We start from the raw sequence: 26,318 nt of genomic DNA, 5'->3' as shown, positions 1-26,318 counted from the left end.
GTGGTAGACAGGATACTCTGTCTGTTCTTTCCTAGCCCACGTTTGCAGCTGCTGTTGCTAACTCAACGGCTAGGAGGTATCACTTCTGTAGTGAATAAGAGTTCAAAGTTCATACCATTCGCAACCAAAGCTCACGCTGAGGTTGGCTTCGTTCTGTAGTTATTATTTGAACCATTCTGACATCGGACCGTCGTCCTCACATCCTCGGAACAGGAGGTTACATTTTCGTCAAGGCTTTATATAGTGGAGGGAGAAGGGTGAGTTTGAAAAGTTTTATAACCCACTGATTGAACAGAGCCCCAACCTTATGAAAACCCAAATCTCTCATTTGGAAGCTAAAATGACATTTAATCTTTTCACCCATAATTTTATATTCAAACATTTCAATTGAACAACAATTCCATGTGAATCCGATAACTACAATGTGCAGACTTTCCACTGTAGAGTTTATATCATCCTGTCATTGAGAATGTCTCAGATGACAACCAAACTGACATCGTATTCATTAAGTACCAACACATATGTTCAACTGGTCGGATTACCAAAATATGGTTCATTTCTCCCCACCGTCCGATTTTCTCAGAATCTCTATGTAAACCAAGGGATTTTCAAATGTCACATCAGTAGGGTGGAGAGAGGAAAAGGGGGGAGAGGTATTTATGACTGTCATAAACCTACCCCCAGGCCAACGTCATGACACTATTAAGGAAAACAAGAGCAAAGAGAAAGAATTCGGCAGACAGAGTGGGAGGGTCGTCACACCGGACTTGAACTCAATCGAACATCTCTGGAAAGACCTTAAAATAGCTGTGCAGCGAAACTCCCCATCCAACCTGACAGAGTTTGAGAGGATCTGCAGAAAGAAATGGGAGAAACTCCCCAAATACAATTATGCCAAGCTTGTAGTGTCACACCCAAGAAGACTCAAGGCTGTAATCGCTACCAAAGGTCCTTCAACAAAGTATTGAGCAAAGGGTCTGAATATTTAAATAAATAAGATATTTCTGCTTTTAATTTGTTATAAATTTGCAAACATTTCTAAAAACCTGTTTTTGCTTTGTCATTATGGGCTATTATGTGTAGATTGATGAGAGGAAAAATGATTTTATCAATTTTAGAATAAGGCTGTAATGTAACAAAATGTGGAAAAAGTCAAGGGGTCTGAATACTTTCCAAAGGCACTGTATGTGTATCATTGTTATATCTGTGATCAGACTTCAGAAATGATAGATAAAATGTTTCTGTGCTCATCTGCCATTCGACAAATATTACACCACAAGTCAGAAATCACACATTCAACAATGAGTGGTTTGGAAGGAATCTGCTATTCTAACTGCGATGCAAAGCAATCAATATTTGTCTTCCCCTGCCTGCATTTCAGTGGAGAGGGTGTGTGGCCCAACTCTGGGTTTAAGGATTTCAAACATATGTCTGAAATAGTCTCTTTTTCAAGATTAAAAGGATAAACATTCACACCGTCGGCAAGAAAAAATGTATATTGGCCATGCTATCAATCCAGCATGATTTCTGCCGGGTCAAAACAACTGGTAACTCAGAATTGGGAAATCTTCTACTTTGGTGCATTCAAGACAACTCAGAACTCGGGAAAAAACGAGCTCCGACTAGAAAAAAATACATTCCGAACAGTCTTTCAACTCAGAATAAAAGTTGGGAATTCGGGTCTCTTTCTAAAGCTTGGACTTTCCCACCTGAAGATCACTGACATCATGATTCGACCTCATTTTACCCCGAGTTCCCAGTTGTCTTGAAAGGACCATGAATCCAGAGAATACCAGACTTTTGATGAGAAAGTTTGCCCACAAGAAGGACCGCCGCGCCACTTTCCTGTTCGTGAACTCAACAAGGTGAGTCCAAAAATTGCCGTCTCCCGCTTCAGAACTTATACTGTTCTGACTTGGTGGTGCACATGTAGCCTAAAGCCATTTGGAGAGAATTATCATCATGGAAAATTGTAAAATCTTTCATTGTCTGCTTATACGCCCCTGTTATTTATCCTACGGTTCTGACTTGGTGTACAGGGAGAATACTGTAAGAACGGCCCGTGTTCTGAAATCTGTCAATGTCCATTTCAAAAGTGCTGAACACATAGTTATATCGTCACTCTGAACTTGCTCATTAATGTCGAAAATGCCTCTTATCCCTTCATTGTTCCCTTATGCCATAGTTTGTACATCTCAATTGTTATATAGGTATATCTCAGTGTCTTATACAGCATTTTAGGCAATGTAGGAATTATGCATTTCTTTGTTTTGCATACTTTGTGTATTATAATTAGCTCATGTGCTTTTCTACAAGAAGAGGGGATACAATATAATGTTGTTGGGTCTGTAACCATGAAGAGGGGATACTATATAATGTTGTTGGGTCTGTAACCATGAAGAGGGGATACTATATAATGTTGTTGGGTCTGTAACCATGGAGAGGGGATACTATATAATGTTGTTGGGTCTGTAACCATGAAGAGGGGATACTATATAATGTTATTGGGTCTGGAACCATGAAGAGGGGATACTATATAATGTTTTTAGGTCTGGAAACATGTTTGTCAGTGACCATTTAGTAATAGACCCATGTACAGTAATTCCATTTGATATTGTGAGGGTTGTTTTGTTTGTGCAATGCGCTGTCTGTGCACCGTTATATTGTCTATAAAAGTGGATCCTCGTGATTGTATTTTCCGTCCTTTTTAAAACCATATAGGCCTAATAAAATTATTCAAATTGGAGGCTAACCGTGTCTCTCTCTCAGTGGTGACGTAAAGAAGAATAAAGTTAAGGCCTCGCTGATTTTATCTGAACTAACACCGATCGTAATTTCTGTTGGTGTTAGTTTTGAAAGTGCTGAACGAAGGACTACCTCGTCGCAGCTCGTTTGCCTGCACTTGATTATATTTAGAGCTACATTATAAACATTATAAATCTACTGAACATAAATGTAATGTTCCTGTATGGGGTAACAATTCAAAACTCATGTCTGCATTTGAAGGAGAATGCGTTTTTTTTTTATTGAGTTACACAACAAGGAGTCAGTAGAAACTATATTTATTTATTTTTTAGCAAGTCAGCCGTGTCAGCTATGGTTTTTAAAAAGACAGTAAATGAGGCTGAATGATCATTTTCGCTGCCAGATGAGGCTCTGTTGATTTGCCAGGTGTAGCAGTGGTGATGATTCACCCTGTGGTACTGAACAGATCGCTCTGCTCTCGGGTACAGCCTCATGTAGGCCATAACAGTTTGTCACCGTTATACACTCGAAAAAAGAAAAGCTTCCTGGGGTATCCTTTAGAGGTTCTTCACATTGAAACTGTGGGGGAAGCCCTGGAAACCCCTTTTAATGGATACTTGAAGAACCTTTTGAAGGACGTTTTGAAGGACGTTTTGAAGAACCTTTTGAAGGACGTTTTGAAGAACGTTTTGAAGGACGTTTTGAAGAACGTTTTGAAGAACGTTTGAAGGACGTTTTGAAGAACCTTTTGAAGGACGTTTTAAAGAACGTTTGAAGGACGTTTTGAAGAACCTTTTGAAGAACGTTTGAAGGACGTTTTGAAGAACGTTTTGAAGAACGTTTTGAATAACCTTTTGAAGGACCTTTTGAAGGACGTTTTGAAGAACGTTTTGAAGGACGTTTGAAGGACGTTTTGAAGAATGTTGTGAAGAACGTTTGAAGGACGTTTTGGGGTTCATTTTTGGACTCACCCTCCCTCTCTTATTGTTATGCGTAATAATAATATGCATAACAATAACAACAATAACACAATAGTTTAGTTGTCAGTGTTTATTTAGATTTGAGTGGCAAAGCAGAATAAATAAATAAATCTATATATGAGATAAACTCCCAGCAGAGCCCCAAGTCCAATGTGTATATCCTCTGTCCTGTCGATGTTACTGTGTTGATGTTCTCCGTATCCACAGACAGAATGATTTTGTAGTACACGGTGATCGATCAGGTTTCCTGTTATATTTATTAACAAAACATGCACAGACATTATTCACACCTTGTTTTTTTTGTGGTGAATGTGAATGAAAAAAAAACTGTTTTGATAATGGTTTTCATACACATCCTTTACCCATAATGTAGAGGCCTCTGGGATATTAACTGATGAGGTCAGGGAGCAGAATGGTACATGTGATCTGCATACCAATACCTATTGACATTCCTTTGTATGTCTCCTCATCTGTATACCTGCAGACACAGATGTGAGCAGTTCAGTAATCTGCACCCAATATACAGCCAGCCATCAACATATTCTTATAGCCTACATATTCTTATAGCCTACATATTCTTATAGCCTACATATTCTTATAGCCTACATATTCTTATAGCCTACATATTCTTATAGCCTACATATTCTTATAGCCTACATATTCTTATAGCCTACATATTCTTATAACCTACATATTCTTATAGCCTACATATTCTTATAGCCTACATATTCTTATAACCTACATATTCTTATAGCCTACATATTCTTATAGCCTACATATTCTTATAGCCTACATATTCTTATAGCCTACATATTCTTATAGCCTACATATTCTTATAGCCTACATATTCTTATAACCTACATATTCTTATAGCCTACATATTCTTATAGCCTACATATTCTTATAGCCTACATATTCTTATAGCCTACATATTCTTATAGCCTACATATTCTTATAACCTACATATTCTTATAGCCTACATATTCTTATAACCTACATATTCTTATAACCTACATATTCTTATAGCCTACATATTCTTATAGCCTACATATTCTTATAGCCTACATATTCTTATAGCCTACATATTCTTATAGCCTACATATTCTTATAACCTACATATTCTTATAGCCTACATATTCTTATAGCCTACATATTCTTATAGCCTACATATTCTTATAGCCTACATATTCTTATAACCTACATATTCTTATAGCCTACATATTCTTATAGCCTACATATTCTTATAACCTACATATTCTTATAGCCTACATATTCTTATAGCCTACATATTCTTATAGCCTACATATTCTTATAGCCTACATATTCTTATAACCTACATATTCTTATAGCCTACATATTCTTATAGCCTACATATTCTTATAACCTACATATTCTTATAGCCTACATATTCTTATAGCCTACATATTCTTATAGCCTACATATTCTTATAGCCTACATATTCTTATAGCCTACATATTCTTATAACCTACATATTCTTATAGCCTACATATTCTTATAGCCTACATATTCTTATAACCTACATATTCTTATAGCCTACATATTCTTATAGCCTACATATTCTTATAGCCTACATATTCTTATAGCCTACATATTCTTATAGCCTACATATTCTTATAACCTACATATTCTTATAGCCTACATATTCTTATAGCCTACATATTCTTATAGCCTACATATTCTTATAGCCTACATATTCTTATAACCTACATATTCTTATAGCCTACATATTCTTATAGCCTACATATTCTTATAGCCTACATATTCTTATAACCTACATATTCTTATAGCCTACATATTCTTATAACCTACATATTCTTATAACCTACATATTCTTATAGCCTACATATTCTTATAGCCTACATATTCTTATAGCCTACATATTCTTATAGCCTACATATTCTTATAGCCTACATATTCTTATAACCTACATATTCTTATAGCCTACATATTCTTATAGCCTACATATTCTTATAACCTACATATTCTTATAGCCTACATATTCTTATAGCCTACATATTCTTATAACCTACATATTCTTATAGCCTACATATTCTTATAGCCTACATATTCTTATAGCCTACATATTCTTATAGCCTACATATTCTTATAGCCTACATATTCTTATAACCTACATATTCTTATAGCCTACATATTCTTATAGCCTACATATTCTTATAACCTACATATTCTTATAGCCTACATATTCTTATAACCTACATATTCTTATAACCTACATATTCTTATAGCCTACATATTCTTATAGCCTACATATTCTTATAGCCTACATATTCTTATAACCTACATATTCTTATAGCCTACATATTCTTATAACCTACATATTCTTATAACCTACATATTCTTATAGCCTACATATTCTTATAACCTACATATTCTTATAGCCTACATATTCTTATAACCTACATATTCTTATAGCCTACATATTCTTATAGCCTACATATTCTTATAGCCTACATATTCTTATAACCTACATATTCTTATAACCTACATATTCTTATAGCCTACATATTCTTATAGCCTACATATTCTTATAACCTACATATTCTTATAACCTACATATTCTTATAGCCTACATATTCTTATAACCTACATATTCTTATAACCTACATATTCTTATAGCCTACATATTCTTATAACCTACATATTCTTATAACCTACATATTCTTATAGCCTACATATTCTTATAACCTACATATTCTTATAACCTACATATTCTTATAACCTACATATTCTTATAACCTACATATTCTTATAGCCTACATATTCTTATAACCTACATATTCTTATAGCCTACATATTCTTATAACCTACATATTCTTATAACCTACATATTCTTATAGCCTACATATTCTTATAACCTACATATTCTTATAGCCTACATATTCTTATAGCCTACATATTCTTATAGCCTACATATTCTTATAACCTACATATTCTTACCTCTTTGTTGAATTGATATCCATTGAACTGTGTCCAGTCTCTGTTTTAGAAAGATGTTCACAAATATGAAAAGATAGATGGTATCATCGTAAAACAATATCCATTTAGATCATACAAGGGACTAACCTGACCTTAAATTGAGGAGATCTTTAAATGTTTCATTTAAGTGCCTCCACTTGGTGTCCTTTAAACCCAGATGTTTCATTTAAGTGCCTCCACTTGGTGTCCTTTAAACCCAGATGTTTCATTTAAGTGCCTCCACTTGGTGTCCTTTAAACCCAGATGTTTCATTTAAGTGCCTCCACTTGGTGTCCTTTAAACCCAGATGTTTCATTTAAGTGCCTCCACTTGGTGTCCTTTAAACCCAGATGTTTCATTTAAGTGCCTCCACTTGGTGTCCTTTAAACCCAGATGTTTCATTTAAGTGCCTCCACTTGGTGTCCTTTAAACCCAGATGTTTCAGTTGAGTGCCTCCACTTGGTGTCCTTTAAACCCAGATGTTTCAGTTGAGTGCCTCCACTTGGTGTCCTTTAAACCCAGATGTTTCAGTTAAGTGCCTCCACTTGGTGTCCTTTAAACCCAGATGTTTCAGTTGGGCAGTTAGGTTCCTGCAAGAACCCCCAACAACTAAGGAGGTTCTTCGATGAACCCCACCTCCTACGGGGTTCTGGGAAGAACCTTTTGGGGGACATTTTCAGTGCAAAGAACCCGAAGGTTCTTAGAAAGAACTTTGAGGATCTTAAAGAAACGTTTGTTGCATCACACATTGTTTTAGAGTGTAACTGAGTTGCTATAGTTCACAAAAAAGACTTGTTAGTGTAAGTACACTATGTAATAAGGATCCCTTAAAAGGAAGTGTTGCCCAGAGATAAGCTTGTTTTGGCGAGAAATTAACATGAATTTTGAATGAATATGAAAAGCGTATACTAAAATATGAGAATACTAAATGCAATGTCTCAAAATCCATATCCCTCTGACCTCTATATTGTGTTATGTCCTGTGGATTCGAGAAGAAAGATGAGATCAATGGGAAAGGGAGCCTCTGTCAGGTGACCAATAGCCTTCATTCTTGCACAGAATCCAGAATACCTGATGTGATGCTATTTTCCTGATTTTTTACAACTTTTGTTCTCTGGCCTCTGCTGATTTAGTCACCCTGATGCTGACCATCTACAAGGGTAAACAAACATTTTTGATTGGATTATGAGACATGGGGTTTGGACCATTGCTTTTCTTCCAGGATTATCTACACAATTAACATATTATTTTACCCATTGGTCAAAAGATGAGATTTTGATTGGACAACCTACATATGGAACAGACATATAGCACACACAAACATATCACTCTCAGAGACCTCTGAATCTCACATCAATAACCTCTACCTCCTAGACACTTGAGTAGAGCTGGGAGAATCACATTTTTGGTCATACATGGATGGAGTGGCGTTGACTGGGTGATGCTGTGACACGCTGCACCCTCTGCTGTTTGATTATGGTATTACACCCCAGTCACCACATACCTCCACATACCTCATGCAAAATCATTTGTACTCATCCACTGGGGAAGGAGAGAGAAAGGGAGAGGTATGGGGATTGCTGCTAGTACTTGCTGTACTTGTTTCCTTGTGAATGTAACTATAAAAACGAGTCTATAGTATAGAGCTGCTATGAAGTGTGTTGTGTAGCTCTCGGCTCCCTCTGGTGGGTGATATGTAACTTACTGAAGAACATATTAAATTAAAGTATTTGAATTCCTATTACTACAAGAGCAGCACAAACACATTCTGGTAGGCAAACCATACTGGGACGGCAGTGTAGCCTAGTGGTTAGAGCGTTGGACTAGTAACTGGAAGGTTGCAACATCGAATCCCCGAGATGACAAGGTAAAAAATCTGTTGTTCTGCCCCTGAACAAGGCAGTTAACCCACTGTTCCCTGGTAAGCCATCATTGAAAATAAGAATTTGTTCTTAACTGACTTGCCGCGTTAAATAAAAGTAAAAAGAAAATATCAATGCACTTTACAGATGAGCTGTAACTGATTGATTCCAGCTTTGCACACTCTTGGCATTCTCTCAACCAGCTTCACCTGGAATGCTTTTCCAACAGTCTTGAAGGAGTTCCCACATATGCTGAGCACTTGTTGGCTGATTTTCCTTCACTCTGCGGTCCAACTCATCCCAAACCATCTCAATTGGGTTGAGGTAGGGGGATTGTAGAGGCCAGGTCATCTGATGCAGCACTCCATCACTCTCCTTCTTGATCAAATAGCCCCTGGAGGTGTGTTGGGTTGGTGTCCTGTTAAAAAACAAATATATAGTCTCACTAAGCACAAACCAGATGGGATGATGTATCGCTGCAGAATGCTGTGGTAGCCATGCTGGATAAATGTACCTTGAATTCTAAATAAACCACTGACAGTGTCACCAGCAAAGCACCCCCACCCAATCACACTTCCTCCTCCATGCTTCACTGTGGGAACCACACATGCGGACATCATCCATTCACCTACACTGTCTCACAAAGACACGGAGGTTGGAACCAAAAATCTCAAATTTGGACTCTTCAGACCAAAGGACAGATTTCAACCGGTCTCATGTCCATTGCTCATGTTTCTTGGCCCAAGCAAGTCTCTTCTTCTTATTGGTGTCCTTTAGTAGTGGTTTCTATACAGCAATTGGACCACGAAGGCCTGATTCATGCAGTCTCCTGTGAACAGTTTATGCTGGGATGTGTCTTTACTTGAACTCTGTGAAGCATTTATTTGGGCTGCAATTTCTGAGGCTGGTATCTCTAACGAACTTATCCTCTGGGTTAACTGTGTATCATGACACAAGGCGAGACCCAGATGCAGATGGTTGTAGTCTTACAATGTTTATTAATCCAAAAGGAGTAGGCAAGAGAATGATCGTGGACAGGCAAAAGGTTAAACCCAGATCAGAGTCCACGAGGTACAGAGTGGCAGACAGGCTCGAAGTCAGGACAGGCAGGCGGGTACAGAGTCCAGAAACAGGCAAGGGTCAAAACCGGGAGGACTAGAAAAAGGAGAATGCAAAAAGCAGGAGAACGGGAAAAACTTGACTTGGAAAAACATACAAGACGAACTGGCACAGAGAGACAGGAAACACAGGGATAAATACACTGGGGAAAATAAGTGACACCTGGAGGGGGTGGAGACAATCACAAGGACAGGTGAACTGATCGGGGCATGACACTCTGGGTCTTCCTTTCCTGTGGCATTCCCCATGAGACCAAGTTAACCATTAAAAGAATTCAATCCTTTTGGTTTCAATATGAACCCTTTTCTTTTACAGGTTAATATGTTTAGGCCTGGTCTGCGGAAGAAAATGTCAATGTCTTAAAAGTAATGAAGGACTGTTGTGTCTCTTTGCTTATTTGAGCTGTTCTTGACATGATATGGACTTGGTATTTTACCAAATAGGGCTATGTTCTGTATACCACCCCTACCTTATCACAACACAACTGATTGGTTTCGAGGAAAAGGATGGCTACTTTGAAGAATCTGAAATCTAAATTATATTTTGATTAGTTTAACACTGGATGGGGGTTATGAGTAGGGTTGGGGGGGATTTAATGCAGGCAAACTCAAATCAGTTTTACAACATTTTTACCAGATTGTCACATGTGCAACCAGAGGAAAAAAACTCTATTCAACCTTTACTCTACACACAAAGACACACCTCTCCATCGCCCTCCATTGTCAAATCTGACCATAATTCTATCCTCCTGATTCCTGCTTACAAGCAAAAACAAAAGCAGGAAGTACCTGTGACTTGATCAATACGGAAGTGGTCAGATGATGCAGATGCTACATTACAGGACTGTTTTGCAGCACAGACTGGAATATGTTCCAGGATTCTTCCGATGGCATTGTGGAGTATACCACCTCAGTCACCGGCTTAATCAATAAGTGCATCGACAACGTCGTCCCTAAAGTGACTGTACGTACATATCCCAACCAGAAGCCATGGATTACAGGCCACATCCATATCGAGCTAAAGGCTAGAGCTGCCGCTTTCAAGGAGCGGGACACTAATCCAGACGCCTATAAGAAATCCCGCTAGGCCCTCAGACGAACCATCAAAGAGGCAAAGCGTCAATACAGGATTAAGATTGAATCCTGCTACACCGGCTCTGACGCTCGTCGGATATGGCAGGGCTTGCAAACTATTATGGACTACAAAGGGAAACCCAGACGCGAGCTGCCCAGTGACGTGAGCCTACCAGACAAGCTAAATGTCTTTTATGCTCGCTTCGAGGCAAGCAACACTGAAGCATGCACGAGAGCACCAGCTGTTCTGGATGAGTGTGTGATAACGCTCTCGGTAGCCAATGTGAGCAAGACAGGTCAACATTCACAAAGCTGCAGGGCAAGATGGATTACCAGGACGTGTACTCAAAGCATGCACGGACCAACTGGCAAGTGTCTTCACTGACAGTTTCAACCTCTCCCTGACTGAGTTTGTAACACCTACATATTTCAAGCAGACCACCAGTGTCCCTGTGCCCAAGGAAGTGAAGGTAACTGACATAAATGAGTACCTCCCCGTAGCACTCACGTCAGTAGCCATGAAGTGCTTTGAAAGGCTGGTCATGGCTCACATCAACAGCATCCTTCCGGATACCCTAGACCCACTCCAATTAGAATACCGCTCCAACCGATCCACAGATGATGCAATCTCAATTGCACTCCACACTGCCCTTTCCCACCTGGACAAAAGGAACACCTACGTGAGAATGCTATTGACTACAGCTCAGTGTTCAACACCATAGTTCCCTCAAAGCTCATCACTAAGTGAAGGAACTAAACACCTCCCTCTGCAACTGGATCCTGGACTTCCTGACGGGCCACCCCCAGATGGTAAGGGTAGGCAACAACATGTCTGCCACGCTGACCCTCAACACTGGGGCCCCTTAGGGGTGTGTACTTAGTCCCCTCATGTACTCCCTGTTCACCCACGACTGCGTGGCCAAACACGACACCATCACCCTCATGAAGTTTGCTGACGACACAACAGTGGTAGGCCTGATCACCGACAACAATGAGACAGCTAATAGGGAGGAGGTCAGAGAACTGGCAATGTGGTGCCAGGACAACAACCTCAATGTGAGCAAGACAACGGAGCTGATCGTGGACTACAGGAAAAGGCTGACCGAACAGGCGCACATTAACATTGACGGGCTGTAGTGGAGCTGGTCGAGCGTTTCAAGTTCCTTAGTGTGCACATCACCAACGATCTATCATGGTCCAAACACACCAAGAGAGTCGTGAGGAGGGCACGGCAAAATCTATTTCCTCTCAGGAGACTGAAAATATTTGGCATGGGTCCCCAGATCCTCAAAAGTTTCTACAGCTGCACCATCAAGAGTATCCTGACCGGTTGCCTCACCGGCTGCGTGGCATCTGACCACAAGGCGCTTCAGAGTGTAGTGCGTACGGCCCAGTACATCACCGGGGCCAAGCTTCCTGCAATCCAGGACCTATATAATAGATGGTGTCAGAGGAAAGCCCATAAAATTGTCAGAGACTCCAGTTCAACCAAGTCATAGACTGTTTTCTCTGCTACCGCACGGTATACGGTACCGGAGCGCCAAGTCTAGGACCAAAAGGCTCCTTAACAGCTTCTAACCCCAAGCCATAAGACTGCTGAACAATTAATCAAATGGCCACCGGACTATTACATTGCCCCCCGTATATAGCCTCGTTATTGTTATGTTATTGTGTTACTTTTTATTTATTTTTTACTTTAGTTTATTTGGTAAATATTTTCTTAACTCTTCTTGAACTGGTTAAGGGCTTGTAAAGCATTTCAGGGTAAGGTCTACACTTGTTGTATTCGGCGCATTTGACAAATAAAGTTTGAATTGATTTGATTCGGGAAGGTAGCTTGGAGGGGGAGGCTGGCGTGTTGGGGACTATTCACGATAAGGAGTAGCTGCTCCACTGATGACACCACTCTCTCCTCTACCTGACCTGCCTGGGACCCACAGAGATTCACAGTCATTAACAAACACCAACAATTGGTTTGTGCGATTAATGGATGTGATTAATGGATGGATTAATTGATCTGGTCATTTCACACACAACACACACACACACACACACACACACACACACACACACACACACACACACACACACACACACACACACACACACACACACACACACACACACACACACACACACACACACACACACACACAAACACACACACACACACACACACACAAATGTATTTATAAAGCTCTATACAAAAAGTGCTGTACAGAAACCCAGCCTAAAACCCCAAACAGAAAACAATGCAGGTGTAGAAGCACGGTGGAAAAACTCCCTAGAAAGGCCAGAATCTAGGAAGAAACCTAGAGAGGAACCAGGCTCTGAAGGGTGGCCTGTCCTCTTCTGGCTGTGCCGGGTGCAGATTATAAACCTAGAGAGGAACCAGGCTCTGAGGAGTGGCCAGTCCTCTTCTGGCTGTGCCGGGTGCAGATTATAAACCTAGAGAGGAACCAGGCTCTGAGGAGTGGCCAGTCCTCTTCTGGCTGTGCCAGGTGCAGTTTAAATATCTCTCTCATCGTCACTCAATGCACAGGTTTACCTCCACTGTATTCACATCCTACCATACCTTTGTTTGTACATTATGCCTTGAATCTATTCTACCGTGCCCAGAAACCTGCTCCTTTTACTCTCTATTCCGAATGTACTAGACAACCAGTTCTTATAGCCTTTAGCCGTACCCTTATCCTACTCCTACTCTGTTCCTCTGGGGATGTAGAGATTAACCGAGGCCCTGCAGTGTCTAGCTCCGCTCCTATTCCCCAGGCGCTCTCATTTGTTGACTTCGGTAACCGTAAAAGCCATGGTTTCATGCATGTTAACATTAGAAGCTTCCTTCCTAAGTTTGTTTTATTCACTGCTTTATCCCCCCCTCCAACCCGGATGTCCATATATGGCTGTGTCTGAATCCTGGCCTAGGAAGACCAAAAACCCTGAAATTTCCATCCCTAACTATAACATTTTCTGACAAGATAGAACTGCCAAAGGAATTGGAAAGCTGATAGACAAGATATAACAAGATATAACTCCCCAAAGATTGGAAAGCTGCTGCAAGTCACCCCCCTCTTCAAAGGGGGAGACACTCTCAACCCAAATTGCTACAGACCTATATCTATCCTACCCTGCCTTTCTAATGTCTTCGAAAGCCAAGTTAACAAACAACACCATTTCGGATCCCACCGTACCTTCTCTGCTATGCAATCTGGTTTCCGAGCTGGTCATGGGTGCACCTCAGCCACGCTCAAGGTCCTAAACGATATCATAACCACCATCGATAAGAGACAATACTGTGCAGCTGCATTCATCGACCTGGCCAATGGTTTCGACTCTGTCAATCACCACATTCTTATCGGCAGACTCAACAGCCTTGGTTTCTCAAATGATTGCCCCGCCTGGTTCACCAACTACTTCTCAGACAGAGTTCAGTGTGTCAAATCGGAGGATCTGTTGTCTGGAACTCTGGCAGTCTCTATGGGGGTGCCACAGGGTTCAATTCTCAGGCCAACTTTTTTTTCTGTATACATCAATGATGTTGCTCTTGCTGCTGGTGATTCTCTGATCCACCTCTACGCAGACGACAGCATTCTGTATACTTCTGGCCCTTCTTTGGACACTGTGTTAACAACCCTCCAGACGAGCTTCAATGCCATACAACATTCCTTCCGTGGCCTCCAACTGCTTTTAAATACAAGTAAAACTAAATGCATACTCTTCAACCGATCGCTGTCTGCACCTGCCTGCCCGTCCAGCATCACTACTCTGGACGGTTCTGACTTAGAATATGTGGACAACTACAAATACCTAGGTGTCTGGTTAGACTGTAAACTCTCTTTCCAGACTCACATCAAACATCTCCAATCCAAATGTAAATCTAGAATTGGCTTCCTATTTTACATTTACATTACATTTAAGTCATTTAGCAGATGCTCTTATCCAGAGCGACTTACAAATTGGTGCATTCACCTTATGACATCCAGTGGAACAGTCACTTTACAATAGTGCATCTAAATCTTAAAAGGGGGGGGGTGAGAAGGATTACTTATCCTATCCTAGGTATTCCTTAAAGAGGTGGGGTTTCAGGTGTCTCCGGAAGGTGGTGATTGACTCCGCTGTCCTGGCGTCGTGAGGGAGTTTGTTCCACCATTGGGGGGCCAGAGCAGCGAACAGTTTTTGCAACAAAGCAACCTTCACTCATGCTGCCAAACATACCCTTGTAAAACTGACCATCCTACCGATCCTCGACTTCGGCGATGTCATTTACAAAATAGCCTCCAATACCCTACTCAATAAATTGGATGCAGTCTATCACAGTGCCATCTGTTTTGTCACCAAAGCCCCATATACAGTGGGGCAAAAAAAATATTTAGTCTGCCACCAATTGTGCAAGTTCTCCCACTTAAAAAGATGAGAGAGGCCTGTAATTTTCATCATAGGTACACTTCAACTATGACAGACAAAATGAGAAGAAAAATCCAGAAAATCACATTATAGGATTTTTAATGAATTGATGTGCAAATTATGGTGGAAAATAAGTATTTGGTCAATAACAAAAGTGTATCTCAATACTTTGTTATATACCCTTTGTTGGCAATGACAGAGGTCAAACGTTTTCTGTAAGTCTTCACAAGGTTTTCACACACTGTCGTCCTGGTTTCTTTGCAGAAAAACAGCACCAAAGCATGATGTTTCCACCCCCATGCTTTACAGTAGGTATGGTGTTCTTTGGATGCAACTCAGCATTCTTTGTCCTCCAAACACGACGAGTTGAGTTTTTACCAAAAAGTTATATTTTGGTTTCATCTGACCATATGACATTCTCCCAATCTTCTTCTGGATCATCCAAATGCTCTCTAGCAAACTTCAGGCGGGCCTGGACATGTACTGGCTTAAGCAGGGGGACACGTCTGGCACTGCAGGATTTGAGTCCCTGGCGGCGTAGTGTGTTACTGATGGTAGGCTTTGTTACTTTGGTCCCAGCTCTCTGCAGGTCATTCACTACGTCCCCCCGTGTGGATCTGGGATTTTTGCTAGTCATAGTGGAGTTTGGAGTGTGACTGTTTGAGGTTGTGGACAGGTGTATTTTATACTGATAACAAGTTCAAACAGGTGCCATGAATACAGGTAACGAGTGGAGGACAGAGGAGCCGTTAGTTAAGGTCTGTGAGAGCCAGAAATCTTGCTTGTTTGTAGGTGACCAAATACTTATTTTCCACCATAATTTGCAAATAAATTCATAAAAAATCCTGCAATGTGATTTTCTGGATTTTTTTTCTAATTTTGTCTGTCATAGTTGAAGTGTACCTGTGATGAAAATGACAGGCCTCTCTCATCTTTTTAAGTGGGAGAACTTGCACGATTGGTGGCTGACTAAATACTTTTTTGCCCCACTGTACTACCCACCACTGCGACCTGTATGCTCTTGTAACGGATGTGAAACGGCTAGCTTAGTTAGCGGTGTGCGCTAAATAGCGTTTCAATCGGATACGTCACTTGCTCTGAGACCTTGAAGTAGTAGTTCCCCTTGCTCTGCAAGGGCCGCGGCTTTTGTGGAGCGATGGGTAACGATGCTTCGAGGGTGACTGTTGTCGTTGTGTGCAGAAGGTTCCTGGTTCGCGCCCGGGTATGGGCGAGGGGACGGACGTAAAGTTAAAAACTGTTACATTCTCGTTGGCTGGCCCTTGCTTCATACTCATCGCCAAACCCACTGGCTCCAGGTCATCTACAAGACCCTGCTAGGTAAAGTCCCCCCTTATCTCAGCTCGCTGGTCAGCATAGCATCACACACCTGTAGCACACGCTCCAGCAGGTATATCTCTCTGGTCACTCCCAAAACCAATTATTCCGTTGGCCGCCTCTCCTTCCAGTTCTCTGCTGCCAATGACTGAAACGAACTACAAAAATCTCCCTCACTAGCTTTAAGCACCAGCTGTCAGAGCAGCTCACAGATAACTGCACCTGTACAAAGCCCATCTATAATTTACCCCAAACAACTCCCTCTTCCCCTATTGTATTTATTTATTTATTTTGTTCCTTTGCACCCCATTATTTTTATTTCTACTTTGCACATTCTTCCACTGCAAATCCACCATTCCAGTGTCTTACTTGCTATATTGTGTTTACTTCGCCACCATGGCCTTTTTTTGCCTTTTACCTCCCTTATCTCACCTCATTTGCTCACATCATATATAGACTTATTTTTCTACTGTATTATTGACTGTATGTTTGTTTTACTCCATGTGTAATTCTGTGTTGTTGTATGTGTCGAACTGCTTTGCTTTATCTTGGACAGGTTGCAATTGTAAATGAGAACTTGTTCTCAACTTGCCTACCTGGTTAAATAAAGGTGAATCAAATAAAATAAATACATTTTCATTTACGTTTCCCCTGTCCAGATGCATCTACAGTGTCTGTCCTCACAGAGATGCGTAGGAAATCAGCCCTAGCCTGAACAGGAAGCCAGTGTAGAGAGCCTAGCACTGGAGTAATATGATCAAATGTTTTGGTTCTAGTCAGGATTCTAGCAGCCATTGTTTAGCACTAACTGAAGTTTATTTAGTGCTTTATGCGGGTAGCCGGGAAAAGTAAAGCATTGCAGTAGTCTAATCTAGAAGTGACAAAAGCGTGGATACATTTTTATGTATCATTTTTTACAAAAAGTTTCTGATTTTTGCAATGTGACGAAGATGGGAAAAAATCTTTCCTTTAAATATTCTTGATATGTTCTTCAAAAGAGAGATCAGGGTCCAGAGTAACGCCGAGGTCCTTCGCAGTTTTATTTGAGACGACTGTACAACCATCAATATTAATTGTCAGATCCAACAGTAGATCTCTTTGTTTCTTGGGAACAAAAACTAGCATCTCTGTTTTTGTCAAAGTTTAAATGTAAAAAATATCCACTTCCTTATGTCTGAAACACGGGCTTCCAGGGTGGGCAATTGGGGGCTTAACCATGTTTCAACGAAATGTACAGCTGTGTGTCTTCCGCATAGCAGTGAGAGTTGACATTGTGTTTCCGAATGACATCACCAGGAGGTAGAATATATAGTGAATCGCATCTGCAGTTCCACAAACTGGCCACCGCGTGGAGACAAAGAAGAAGCTCGTCCCTCCTCTTACTGGCTCCTCCATCAATTTCTGAGTTTCATAGAACTCTAAAATCATTATAGCCTATTGTTCCCAACAGAGAACAAAGCTCGCCAGTTTTGTAGTCCTAAAACCCGGAAAGATATTACCTCTGGTTCGTTCAGCCATCCCTATGGGAAATATTAACGGGGAATGAAAAAAATAGATATCTATGCATTTAACATTTATTTAACAAGACAAGTCTGTTAAGAACAAATCATTATTTGCAATGATGGCCTACTCCGGCCAAACCCGGTCGACGCTGGGCCAATTGTGCGCTGCCCTACGGGACTCCCAATAACATTCCGATGTGATACAGCCTGGAATCGAAACAGGGACTGTAGTGACGCCTCTTGCACTGCCTTAGACCACTGCGCCACTCGGGATGCCGAAAATAAAGTCGGAGGTTAACACAGGTTTAGGAGCTCTTATCCGTTTTGTTCTACGAGATAATAGCAGTCAGTTAACATTACCCTCATGAATTATTAATCATTTATGCGCTTTCTTTTTTCATCATTACATAGATTTTTCTGAATAAAAAAATTGAAGTTAGCCGATGAAGATGATCTTCATAGAACAAAACGTGTTATGTTCACCACAGACCTTTACCACAGACTCTACAAACACGCCATTCATTTTTCCGGAGTTGGCGGAGTTCATGCCTACAGTTAAATGCCTACAAAATACGTCATTACTCTTTATCTCTATGATATATCCAGCCTTGAACAAACTGATGTTATGCTGAAAACCGGTTCGTAGTTCTAGACTGTAGGCGAGATCACACTTTATCCGCTTCCAATAGCACACCTCTCTTAGATGCCGACACACACAGAGAGAGAGAGTGTCTCTGTCTATCTGGGTGTCTCTATATCAATTCAATTTAATCAACTCGAGGGCTTTATTTGCATGGGAAACATATGTGTCTCTCTAGTAGGATAGTAGGAAGGGACTACCTGGTTGGGACAGGCCCAGCGGTTCTATTTCCGGGCTCAGCGGTTTGGTCAAATCACCGGACTTTGCGTTTGAACAATTTCTACATGAATCACGTAAACCAGATTTCTATTTTTCCGGTTAAAACACAAGCACATCCAGGGAGCGCGCTTCGGAGTGGACGTCAGTCAGTGCGCGTGTCAGTCAATCCAACCCTTCCGGACAAAGAGAGAGCGCCTCACGTTCACATCCCCTCTAGAGGAGCGCTCCGCGAGCCACGGTCTCATCCCGTTCTGTCCCGTGCGCCTGGAACTCCCTGTTGCTGTTCACACCTCTCTCCGCCAGCCCGCGCGAATAACGGACGACCCTTCGTGCTCTCCGGTGAGTCAGTCGGTGTATGTTTGCGACTCTTATTTAGCTTTGTGAGACTGAGTGTAAACCTCTGTAGCCTAAACTATATACTCAGTATATGTGAGTGTATCTAGGGTAAAGTTCAAATGTCTGTGTGTAGCAATGTAAATGTATATTGTTTTGGCTGTTTCCCCCTACTTCTGAGGGCACAGGTCCTCTCTCTCTCTCTCTCTCTCTCTCTCTCTCTCTCTCTCTCTCTCTCTCTCTCTCTCTCTCTCTCTCTCTCTCTCTCTCTGGTTAACAGGAAACACAGCAGGGTGTGAGTGGAGCAGTAGTGATAGGATACTGAGAAGTGAGCAGTCTAGGAGCCCATTTATTATTATTTTTTTTATCTCAAAGCATAACCTTCAATGTAACGAAATAGAGGAATAGTGGGGATATACAGAGAAAGGAAAGGACAGGGAAAGAGAGAGAGAGGGCAGGGAAAGAGAAAGAGAGGGCAGGGAAAGAGAGAGAGGGGGCAGGGTAAGAGAGGGCAGAGAAAGAGAGAAAGAGGGCAGGGAAAGAGAGAGAGGGGGCAGGGAAAGAGAGGGCAGGGAAAGAGAGAGAGAGGTCAGGGAAAGAGAGGGCAGGGAAAGAGAGGGCAGGGAAAGAGAGAGAGAGGTCAGGGAAAGAGAGAGAGAGGGCAGGGAAAAAGAGAGAGGGCAGGGAAAGAGAGAGAGAGGACAGGGAAAGAGAGAGAGAGAGAGGGCAGGGAAAGAGAGAGAGAGAGGGCAGGGAAAGAGAGAGAGAGGGCAGGGAAAGAGAGAGGGCAGGGAAAGAGAGAGAGAAGGCAGGGAAAGAGAGAGGGCAGGGAAAGAGAGAGGGCAGGGAAAGAGAGAGAGAGGGCAGGGAAAGAGAGAGGGCTGGGAAAGAGAGAGAGAAGGGAAAGAGAGAGAGAAGGCAGGGAAAGAGAGAGGGCAGGGAAATAGAGAGGGCAGGGAAAGAGAGAGGGCAGGGAATGAGAGAGGGCAGGGAAAGAGACAGAGAGAGGGCAGGGAAAGAGAGAGGGCAGGGAAAGAGAGAGAGAGGGCAGGGAAAGAGAGAGGGCAGGGGAAGAGAGAGAGAGGGCAGGGAAAGAGAGAGGGCAGGGAAAGAGAGAGAGGGCAGGGAAAGAGAGAGAGAGGGCAGGGAAAGAGAGAGAGAGAGAGAGAGAGAGGGCAGGGAAAGAGAGAGGGCAGGGAAAGAGAGAGAGAGAGAGGGCAGGGAAAGAGAGAGGGCAGGGAAAGAGAGAGAGAGGCCAGGGAAAGAGAGAGAGGAGGCAGGGAAAGAGAGAGGGCAGGGAAAGAGAGAGAGAAGGCAGGGAAAGAGAGGGCAGGGAAAGAGAGAGAGAGGTCAGGGAAAGAGAGAGAGAGGGCAGGGAAAGAGAGAGAGAGGGCAGGGAAAGAGAGAGAGAGAGGGCAGGGAAAGAGAGAGAGAGGGCAGGGAAAGAGAGAGGGCAGGGAAAGAGAGAGAGAAGGCAGGGAAAGAGAGAGGGCAGGGAAAGAGAGAGGGCAGGGAAAGAGAGAGAGAGGGCAGGGAAAGAGAGAGGGGCTGGGAAAGAGAGAGAGAAGGGAAAGAGAGAGAGAAGGCAGGGAAAGAGAGAGGGCAGGGAAAGAGAGAGGGCAGGGAAAGAGAGAGGGCAGGGAATGAGAGAGGGCAGGGAAAGAGACAGAGAGAGGGCAGGGAAAGAGAGAGGGCAGGGAAAGAGAGAGAGAGGGCAGGGAAAGAGAGAGGGCAGGGGAAGAGAGAGAGAGGGCAGGGAAAGAGAGAGGGCAGGGAAAGAGAGAGAGGGCAGGGAAAGAGAGAGGGCAGGGAAAGAGAGAGAGAGAGAGAGAGGGCAGGGAAAGAGAGAGGGCAGGGAAAGAGGGAGAGAGAGAGGGCAGGGAAAGAGAGAGGGCAGGGAAAGAGAGAGAGAGGCCAGGGAAAGAGAGAGAGGAGGCAGGGAAAGAGAGAGGGCAGGGAAAGAGAGAGAGAAGGCAGGGAAAGAGAGGGCAGGGAAAGAGAGAGAGAGGTCAGGGAAAGAGAGAGAGAGGGCAGGGAAAAAGAGAGAGGGCAGGGAAAGAGAGAGAGAGAGGGCAGGGAAAGAGAGAGAGAGGGCAGGGAAAGAGAGAGGGCAGGGAAAGAGAGAGGGCAGGGAAAGAGAGAGGGCAGGGAAAGAGAGAGGGCAGGGAAAGAGAGAGGGCAGGGAAAGAGAGAGAGAGGGCAGGGAAAGAGAGAGGGCAGGGAAAGAGAGAGAGAAGGGAAAGAGAGAGAGAAGGCAGGGAAAGAGAGAGGGCAGGGAAAGAGAGAGGGCAGGGAAAGAGAGAGAGAGAGGGCAGGGAAAGAGAGAGGGCAGGGAAAGAGAGAGAGAGGGCAGGGAAAGAGAGAGGGCAGGGAAAGAGAGAGAGAGGGCAGGGAAAGAGAGAGGGCAGGGAAAGAGAGAGAGAGGGCAGGGAAAGAGAGAGGGCAGGGAAAGAGAGAGAGAGGGCAGGGAAAGAGAGAGTGCAGGGAAAGAGAGAGAGGGCAGGGAAAGAGAGAGAGAGGGCAGGGAAAGAGAGAGAGAGAGGGCAGGGAAAGAGAGAGGGCAGGGAAAGAGAGAGAGAGGCCAGGGAAAGAGAGAGAGGAGGCAGGGAAAGAGAGAGGGCAGGGAAAGAGAGAGAGAGGGCAGGGAAAGAGAGAGAGAGGGCAGGGAAAGAGAGAGAGAGAAAGAGGGCAGGGAAAAAGAGTGAGAGAGGGCAGGGAAAAAGAGAGAGAGAGGGCAGGGAAAGAGAGAGAGAGAGGGCAGGGAAAGAGAGAGAGAGGGGGCAGGGAAAGAGAGAGAGGGGGGGGCAGGGAAATGAGAGAAAGGATTCTGTAACTAGGCCAGAATGAGAGAAAGGATTCTTGAACTAGGCCAGAATGAAAGAGAGAGGATTCTGTAACTAGGCCAGAATGAGAGAGAGAAAGAATTCTGTAACTAAGCCAGAATGAGAGAGAGAGGATTCTGTAACTAGGCCAGAATGAGAGAGAGAGGATTCTGTAACTAGGCCAGAATGAGAGAGAGAAAGGATTCTGTAACTAGGCCAGAATGAGAGAGAGAAAGGATTCTGTAACTAGGCCAGAATGAGAGAGAGAGAGGATTCTGTAACTAGGCCAGAATGAGAGAGAGAGGATTCTGTAACTAGGCCAGAAGGAGAGAGAGAGAAAGGATTCTGTAACTAGGCCAGAATGAGAGAGAGAAAGGATTCTGTAACTAGGCCAGAATGAGAGAGAGAGAGGATTCTGTAACTAGGCCAGAATGAGAGAGAGAAAGGATTCTGTAACTAGGCCAGAATGAGAGAGAGAGAGGATTCTGTAACTAGGCCAGAATGAGAGAGAGAGGATTCTATAACTAGGCCAGAAGGAGAGAGAGAAAGGATTCTGTAACTAGGCCAGAATGAGAGAGAGAGGATTCTGTAACTAGGCCAGAATGGATTCTGTAACTAGGCTAGAATGAGAGAGAGAAAGGATTCTGTAACTAGGCCAGAATGATAGAGAGAAAGGATTCTGTAACTAGGCCAGAATGAGAGAGAGAAAGGATTCTGTAACTAGGCCAGAATGAGAGAGAGAGAGGATTCTGTAACTAGGCCAGAATGAGAGAGAGAGAGAATTCTGTAACTAGGCCAGAATGAGAGAGAGAGAAAGGATTCTGTAACTAGGCCAGAATGAGAGAAAGGATTCTGTAACTAGGCCAGAATGAGAGAAAGGATTCTTGAACTAGGCCAGAATGAAAGAGAGGGGATTCTGTAACTAGGCCAGAATGAGAGAAAGGATTCTGTAACTAGGCCAGAATGAGAGAGAGAGAGGATTCTGTAACTAGGCCAGAATGAGAGAGAGAGGATTCTGTAACTAGGCCAGAAGGAGAGAGAGAAAGGATTCTGTAACTAGGCCAGAATGAGAGAGAGAGGATTCTGTAACTAGGCCAGAATGGATTCTGTAACTAGGCTAGAATGAGAGAGAGAAAGGATTCTGTAACTAGGCCAGAATGAGAGAGAGAGGATTCTGTAACTAGGCCAGAATGAGAGAGAGAGGATTCTGTAACTAGGCCAGAATGAGAGAGAGAAAGGATTCTGTAACTAGGCCAGAATGAGAGCGAGAAAGGATTCTGTAACTAGGCCAAAATGAAAGAGAGAGGATTCTGTAACAAGGCCAGAATGAGAGAGAGAAATGATTCTGTAACTAGGCCAGAATGAGAGAGAGAAAGGATTCTGTAACTAGGCCAGAATGAGAGAGAGAAAGGATTCTGTAACTAGGCCAGAATGAGAGAGAGAAAGGATTCTGTAACTAGGCCAGAATGAGAGAGAGAAAGGATTCTGTAACTAGGCCAGAATGAGAGAGAGAGGATTCTGTAACTAGGCCAGAATGAGAGAGAGAGAATTCTGTAACTAGGCCAGAATGAAAGAGAGAGGATTCTGTAACTAGGCCAAAATGACAGAGATGATTCTGTAACTAGGGCAGAATGAGAGAGAGAAAGGATTCTGTAACTAGGCCAAAATGACAGAGATGATTCTGTAACTAGACCAGAATGAGAGAGAGAAAGGATTCTTTAACTAGGCCAGAATGAGAGAGAGAAAGGATTCTGTAACTAGGCCAGAATGAGAGAGAGAGGATTCTGTAACTAGGCCAGAATGAGAGAGAGAGGATTCTGTAACTAGGCCAGAATGAGAGAGAGAAAGGATTCTGTAACTAGGCCAGAATGAGAGAGAGAAAGGATTCTGTAACTAGGCCAGAATGAGAGAGAGGATTCTATAACTAGGCCAGGATGAGAGAGAGAGAGGATTCTGTAACTAGGCCAGAATGAGAGAGAGAAAGGATTCTGTAACTAGGCCAGAATGAGAGAGAGGATTCTGTAACTAGGCCAGGATGAGAGAGAGAGAGGATTCTGTAACTAGGCCAGAATGAGAGAGAGGATTCTGTAACTAGGCCAGAATGAGAGAGAGAAAAGATTCTGTAAACCAACCCAAACCTACTCCACATAGCTGTTGTTGTTCCTACTGTGTTGTTCCTACTGTGTTGTACCTACTGTGTTGTACCTACTGTGTTGTTCCTACTGTGTTGTTCCTACTGTGTTGTACCTACTGTGTTGTTCCTACTGTGTTGTTCCTACTGTGTTGTTCCTACTGTGTTGTACCTACTGTGTTGTACCTACTGTGTTGTTCCTACTGTGTTGTTCCTACTGTGTTGTACCTACTGTGTTGTTCCTACTGTGTTGTTCCTACTGTGTTGTTCCTACTGTGTTGTACCTACTGTGTTGTTCCTACTGTGTTGTACCTACTGTGTTGTTCCTACTGTGTTGTTCCTACTGTGTTGTACCTACTGTGTTGATCCTACTGTGTTGTACCTACTGTGTTGTTCCTACTGTGTTGTTCCTACTGTGTTGTACCTACTGTGTTGTTCCTACTGTGTTGTACCTACTGTGTTGTTCCTACTGTGTTGTACCTACTGTGTTGTTCCTACTGTGTTGTTCCTACTGTGTTGTTCCTACTGTGTTGTACCTACTGTGTTGTACCTACTGTGTTGTTCCTACTGTGTTGTTCCTACTGTGTTGTTCCTACTGTGTTGTACCTACTGTGTTGTACCTACTGTGTTGTTCCTACTGTGTTGTACCTACTGTGTTGTTCCTACTGTGTTGTTCCTACTGTGTTGTTCCTACTGTGTTGTTCCTACTGTGTTGTACCTACTGTGTTGTTCCTACTGTGTTGTTCCTACTGTGTTGTTCCTACTGTGTTGTACCTACTGTGTTGTACCTACTGTGAATTCCCTGCTGGGAGCTGTTTATCTGTAGGAGATGGCGCCGGAAATGGTGTGTTTGGATGTCTGTGAGTGTGATGATTGAGGGTAGTGTGTGTGTCTGCCACTCATTTTCAGTCCAGAGTAAATGTTTTATTTTTGTCCAGTAGATAGGACATTTTGGTGGGAAAAGCCTGAGTTGGAATTGAACCACTAAACCTTTTGTAACCATTTGAGTAGAAAGAGAGTTACCGCCTGTAGATCAGAGGTGGCCAACCCTCCTTCTTGAGAGATGCTGGGTGTGCTGGGTATTGTTCCACCCCTGCTTTACCATGGTCTTACTAATCAGCTGCTCATCAGGACCTTGATTATTAGCTGAATCAGGTATGTTATTGTCAGTGTTAGAAAAAAAAGTGGCCAATTGACATACTTGAGTAAAAGTAAAGATACCTTAATAGAAAATGACTCAAGTAAAAGTGAAAGTCACCCAGTAAAATACTACTTGAATAAAACTCTAAAAGTATTTGGTTTTAAATATACTTAAGTATCTAAAGTAAAAGTATAAATCATTTCAAATTCCTCATATCAAGAATTTTCTTGTTTTTAAAATGAACGGATAACCAGAGGCACCCTCCCCACACTCAGACAATATTTACAAAATATGCATTTGTGTTTTGCGAGTCTGCCAGTTCACAGGCAGTAGGGATTTTTTTTATTTTTTTTATTTTACCTTTATTTAACTAGGCAAGTTAGTTAAGAACAAATTTAAAAAATTGTCAGCTCAGGGATGTGAACTTGACCCCTTCCGGTTACTAGTTCAACGCTCTAACCACTAGGCCCCAAGAGGATAACCACGTGCTCTCTTGATAAGTGTTTGAATTATTCAAAATGTTATGAGTACTTTGGTTTGTCAGGGAAAATGTATGTTGTAAAAAGTACAATATTTTCTTTAGGAATGTAGTGAAGTATAAGTAAAAGTTGTCAAAAATATAAACAGTAAAGTAAATTACAGATACCCCCAAAAAACTGCTTAATTAATACTTTAAATAATTTCACTTAAGTAATTTACACCACTGATTACAGTATGGCTGAAGCAAAAGCCTGCACACCCAGTAGCTTTCCTGCAGGAGAGTTGGCTTCCACCCCTGTAGAGGGGATGAGTGTACAAGCATGGCATTATCTCCAAAACACTATTTTGATACAGTGTCGCTTCTTTTTTAATAATCTATGCAAATCTAAGTTTAGTAAAGGGTTTCACCCATGAGAGAGAAAAAAGACAAGAGAGAGAGAGAGAAAAAACAGAGAGAGAGAAAGAGAAAACACAGAGAGAGAGAGAGAGAGAGAGAGAGAGAGAGAGAGAGAGAGTGTTAATATATCTTGTTAGG

The 26,318-nt window shown here is 42.5% G+C and overlaps 1 protein-coding gene across 5 annotated transcripts in view; it reads left to right on the top strand.

Moving 5' to 3' along the window:
• Positions 1–18,791: 18,791 nt before the first annotated feature.
• Positions 18,792–26,318, top strand: part of LOC118381244 (tyrosine-protein kinase Fyn-like) — a 73,384-nt gene continuing 65,857 nt past the window's right edge. The window contains exon 1 of one of the 5 annotated variants that reach the window (XM_052469441.1): positions 18,792–19,215. The gene's annotated coding sequence lies outside the window, so the exon portion shown is untranslated. The remainder of the gene's footprint in view (positions 19,216–26,318) is intronic. The other 4 variants (XM_052469437.1, XM_052469438.1, XM_052469439.1 and 1 more) reach the window with 4 other exon arrangements.

This window comes from Oncorhynchus keta, chromosome 19 (assembly GCF_023373465.1).
Source record: "Oncorhynchus keta strain PuntledgeMale-10-30-2019 chromosome 19, Oket_V2, whole genome shotgun sequence".
Taxonomy (NCBI): Eukaryota; Metazoa; Chordata; class Actinopteri; order Salmoniformes; family Salmonidae; genus Oncorhynchus; species Oncorhynchus keta.
This window is presented reverse-complemented; position numbering and strand designations above follow the sequence as displayed.